Genomic DNA, 5,247 nt, shown 5'->3' with positions numbered 1-5,247 from the left:
CAGAGCTCCGGGTTGGAGTATGTATACTGTAGTGATGCCACTTTCCCTAGACTGGTCCGGTTGAGATTAAACTCTGTGGAGTGGATGGCACCACCTTCAAAAACCAAGACTAGTCTCTGCACCTCTTCTAAACTTGACCAAATCCCACAAGCACCGATGTTGACACCTTGATGAAAATGTTTAAACATGTAATATTTCTATTAATGCAAACAAATGTATATAGAGTTGTTGGTTGATTAAAAAAGCTTTTTCATAAACTTATTTGGTAAATAAATTACAGTATTTAGTTCACATATGTTTTCTCGTTTTCATTTGATTTATTATAAGGAGTGAAGCCCTGGCTTTCTTATTATTATTCTACTTCTGCCATTGCATCTATAGCAGCCCATAGAAGTATTCAAAGGGGCGTTATGAATTTTTTTCACACGTTAATGGAGTGTATTTTTTACTACGGTTTTCTTTGACTAAATGAGACCAGAGGTGCATTAACTACAGAGAAAAGTACCTTCTTACACAGAGTTTCTGTAACGTGGGATGAAAGGAAGGCAGGCAGAGGCAGCACAAAACATGGCAGTGAAAACAAACAACAAGATAATCCTCGGATGGAGCCACAGCACAGAATACAAGAACCAACACATTAAACCAAAAATGACTGACAAAGGACAACCGAAACATTATTTATACACAGGCACAAACGATGTACCAAGAAACACATGGGGAACAATCCAACCCTATCTCACGGCGAATTCGTAATAATTCAAACGATTTAACCAAGTGGCTAAATCGTATGAAACCATACGAGCTGGCTCGTACGAAATCGTACGATTAGTTCATCGCATTTAACACAGCCCTGTGTTGCAGGGATTTCGTGCTAATTAATACGAATAGATTAAATCGTACTATACCATACGATTTTGTTCATCGCACTCAAGAAGCGTGACCCGTAGCCAGAAAAAAACTCTGGGTGTGCATCTGAAAATCTGCGTGTGTCACAGGCAAGATAAGCAGAAACGCTGGGGAATTCAGGTGCTGTAAATCCGGTGGACAGGACTCATCTCGTTATAGATCAAGATAATTTATAAAGATCTTTAAACGAAGGATTGGAGTATCAGATAGTTGACATGGTAAGCAAGTTAGTTAATATTTTAATTTAAAAAAGGAAAAACGAAATAAAACGAATAGAATACATTATTGTTGTTGCGGTGTGTCACGTGACAATCATGACCCGTCGCCATGGACACAAGGGGTCAGATAAAATATTTTTAACTTACGCGTGAAAGGGTTGATTTTAAATATATATATATATATATTCTAAGTAAACAACAACAGCCCAAGTTTAGTACAAAAAAATATTGAAACTATAAATAAATATTCTGCATCAATTTTAGGTGTGCTACTGTGGGTGGCTCCCGCACACCCGTGGCTACGCCCCTGCCGTGACCCAAATCTCGTTCGCACATCATCGCGATATGTATCATCTGTTTACAAACGTCGCCACTCGGTGAGTATACTAAAAGTGTCTGTTTGTTCGATATTAAATTCATTATATGTTCTTTATTAATCCAGATCGGCTTCTAAATGTTATCTGAATTGTATTGGTCATCTATATTACATTCTTTCTTTTTGTTCAAAATAAGTTCAACACATAATCAAGCAGTGGGTGATTGATTAGCGCGTGATTAAAAGCTAGTCACGTTATCCTCGATCATTTTATTATATTCATATTTTTGGAATTAACTACCAATGTACTACTACTGTGGTATTGTGTGTTTATAGTACACAAATCGTACCATGTTTTTACCGCAGTTAGTCTACTTCTACTGTGGTATTTTGTAGTGCAGTAACAGCAAACCTTATGCTTTTACCACAGTAGTTCAGCCTTTTTATACATAGTAAAAAAACAGTAACACCAACAACATGCTTTTAATACATTTGATGTACAAATCTGACATCTTTAGACATTCAGATCTTTCTTTTTTTGGTCAGTTTTATTATATTGCCGTTTTATTTATTTATTTATCTTATTATATAGTCTTATGATAGTGGGCGGATCTTGGGGTTTGTTGTAAATAGTTATACACATACAATGTTTAGTAAATAAAGAATTAAAAAAATATCCAAAATTTGTAATTCACAATTTTTTTTGTCTTGCAGTTTCTTCACATACATCTCATGCTCCTCCATCTACACGCTCCACAACATTTAAACCAACGGCTCTTTTAAGAGCCATCACTTGCAAAAGCTCTCGTACTCGCTCTCCTACTCACTCACTCACTCTCCAACTCACTCTCCTACTAACTCACTCACTCTCCAACTCACTCACTCTTCTATAGGGCTGTGCAAAATAATCGTCTGCGATTCTCATGCGTGTTTCATCAGTAAAGCCGGTTCCGTGATTAGAAGTAAATCGCCATCAGCTGCTTTCAGATGGAGCGGCATTTATTACACAGACCCGTAGTTCACAGAGAAGCTAGGCAAAATTGCATAGATTGTCGGAGTCGATTTTCCTCGATTTTAAACCCGGTTTTGCCTAGCTTCTCTGTGAACAACGAGTCTGTGTAGTAAATGCCGCTCCATCTGAAAGCAGCTGATGGCGATTTACTTCTAATCACGGAACCAGCTTTACTGATGAAACACGCATGAGAATCGCAGACGATTATTTAGCACAGCCCTACTCTCCTACGTATACACACACACTCACTCACTCTCTCTCACTCTCCCCCCTCTCTCTGTTTGTCCCTCTTTCAATTTGTTTTGCCTATTTCTCTTTGCATTCTTTCTTTTCTTCAATATGGCATCTTCAGGTTTTGACCAGTTATGCCAGGAAGCTGCAACTATTTCAAAGCATCTTGACATGAAAGCTGACAATGCTGAACTTGGAGCAGCTACCAGAGAGGCTGAAGAAATTCTACAAATGTTCAATCCTCCACTGGTAAAGTTAATTATATTTCAGTTTTCTTATTCATTTGGTTAATTTTTTATTTACACTTAAGTTGCTTTAATAAATGTGTATTTTTATCTGTTCATAGATTTCCAAGTCCTTACTTTCAATCACTTTTAGCATTTTGTTTTAACATGTTTATTTCCAATTTTTTTCAGCTGAAAAAGATGACCAAACGAGCGATTTCCTGGACTCAACAGACACAGTGAACTTTGCACTGCATTTCAAAGGTAATATTGGTTATATAAAATATCCGTATATCCACATAAATGGACTCAGGTCTGTAATAGTGCCTATATACATAATATAGTTTTATAAAATTGATTGTTGTCTGTTGTTACATCTGTAGCCAGCTCCTCAGCCGCAACACCGAGAACCAGAGTTGAGGTCAATGTACTGCTAAGAAAAGTGCAAGATCTGTTTAACCAAAAATATAGTAAGCATATGTTCAAACAATTTTTAAGTCTTGATAACCTAATATACCTTCATGATTTCATGGCATTATTATCAAATCAATAACTTATTTGTGTCCATCAACCATAAGATTATGACACATTACCAAAATGACTGTTTACAGCTGATACACTGGCTATTAACAGGATAGGAGAGTCACAATTGTCCGACTGTGTTACAATGTGTAACATGTACATGCATGTGTTTGCCCGTGTCTTTCAGAGGATGCCGGAGGTACTGGAAGGCTCCCCTGGTAAATCAAGGCATGACAGTTAAAGTTGCAGGACTGCCCAACAGCCTTACTTTCAAAAAGCCATCCTATTCTGGAAGGAAGCAGTTGGAGGCCATTTTGCAAGCGGCTGAGGAGATTTCATTTGAAATCAGTAAGTGAGATTAACAGTGGTTTTGTTTCTCCAGCTGAGTTTCGGCCAATCATTTGGCTCTATGCAAAGTGGGAAAAATAAGTTAACTAAACAATAATACGGGCCTACATGTGAGTCTTTGTATAGTGCAGAACTGGGTGGGTTAAGTTTTGACTCATAATGAGTAAATATTGAAAAGAACAAATGCTGGATTGTTGTTATGCAACCATGGGGTATAATAACCCAGCAGTTGGGTTAAAACAACCCAGCATTGGGTCAATATTAACCCAGTAGTGTGTTCTGTCCAATATTTACCCAACATTTTTGAGCCCAGCCATTTTTAGAGTGCTGGCCACTGTATTTCTCCATGTCTCCTCACCCCAACCAGTCGAGGCAAATGGCTGCCCATTCTGAACCATGGTTCTGCTCGAGGTTGCTGCATATTAAAAGGAAGTTGCCATTGCACTCTCAGAAAAAAAGTATAAAAGTTGTACCTTTTTGTCACTGGTACACTACCTTTTGAAAAGGTCCTAAAATGTACCAGTTAGGTACAGATATGTACCTATGAGGTACCAGCATGTAGCTTGGCGGTACCAATGTATACCTTTTAGGTACAAAAGTGTACTTTTTGAAAAGGTACTGCCCCAATGTCAACTTTTGTATCTTCATGTACCTTTTTTCTGAGAGTTTGTAGCCTAATAATATAAAGAGTACAGTATGGTCTAGACCTACTCTGTTTGAAAAGTGCTGTGAGGTCACTTTGTTATGAATTGGCACTTTAAAAATTAAATGTAATTCAATTGAAACAGATTCAGGTTATAGATTCTGTATGTGTCTATGACAGTTTGTAAGGGATGTAACACTATTTCTCAGTTGCAGTTTCCTCATTACAGTGGACACATTTTCTAAAAAGGCACCTCTCCAGAATATCCTATAGCTGTTTAGTTGAATTTGACTAGTGATTGTGATGGCCCTTGGCAACAGTTGAATTTTATCTATAAAATTATATTTTTCCATTAATACTGCTCTGTGATGCAGAAAGACCAGTTATTGTTATGCTTCTAAGTGTTTCTTTTTTTCCCTATACATAATTAGATGCAGCACAATGCAACTCCACTGACAAAGCAGAAGGGATGTCAGAGGCAATGGACGCAGAAGGTACGCTGAGATGTTTTTATTTTATCTTTAAATAAATATATAACATTAAACTTAAGAAGCATAAGGGGACATTTAACATCTTTTATAGACCATTGTGCAAGATGTAAACAACACTGGTCCAGAAGCACTTCCTGTATCAGTTTTTTAACACAACATAAACGTTGGGATAAAATACAACCAACAGGACATATAAAACTTAATCAAAAAGTTAAAGAAACATTTTTAAGATGTTTTCTTTATGTGTGAAATAAAGAAAACAGTTACAAACTGAAACAGGAAGTGTTTCTGGACCAGTGTTGTTTACGTCTTGCAAAATGGTCTATATGGTTGGTA

General features: G+C 37.1%; 1 long non-coding RNA gene across 1 annotated transcript; it reads left to right on the top strand.

Moving 5' to 3' along the window:
* Positions 1-737: 737 nt before the first annotated feature.
* On the top strand, positions 738-2,574 carry LOC135768416 (uncharacterized). The gene is made up of 3 exons (XR_010542167.2): positions 738-1,124; positions 1,389-1,501; positions 2,155-2,574. It is a non-coding gene; the product is annotated as an uncharacterized lncRNA (long non-coding RNA).
* The last annotated feature ends 2,673 nt before the right edge of the window (positions 2,575-5,247 follow it).

The sequence above is a fragment of the Paramisgurnus dabryanus genome, chromosome 3 (genome assembly GCF_030506205.2).
Source record: "Paramisgurnus dabryanus chromosome 3, PD_genome_1.1, whole genome shotgun sequence".
NCBI classification, from domain to species: domain Eukaryota; kingdom Metazoa; phylum Chordata; class Actinopteri; order Cypriniformes; family Cobitidae; genus Paramisgurnus; species Paramisgurnus dabryanus.
This window is presented reverse-complemented; position numbering and strand designations above follow the sequence as displayed.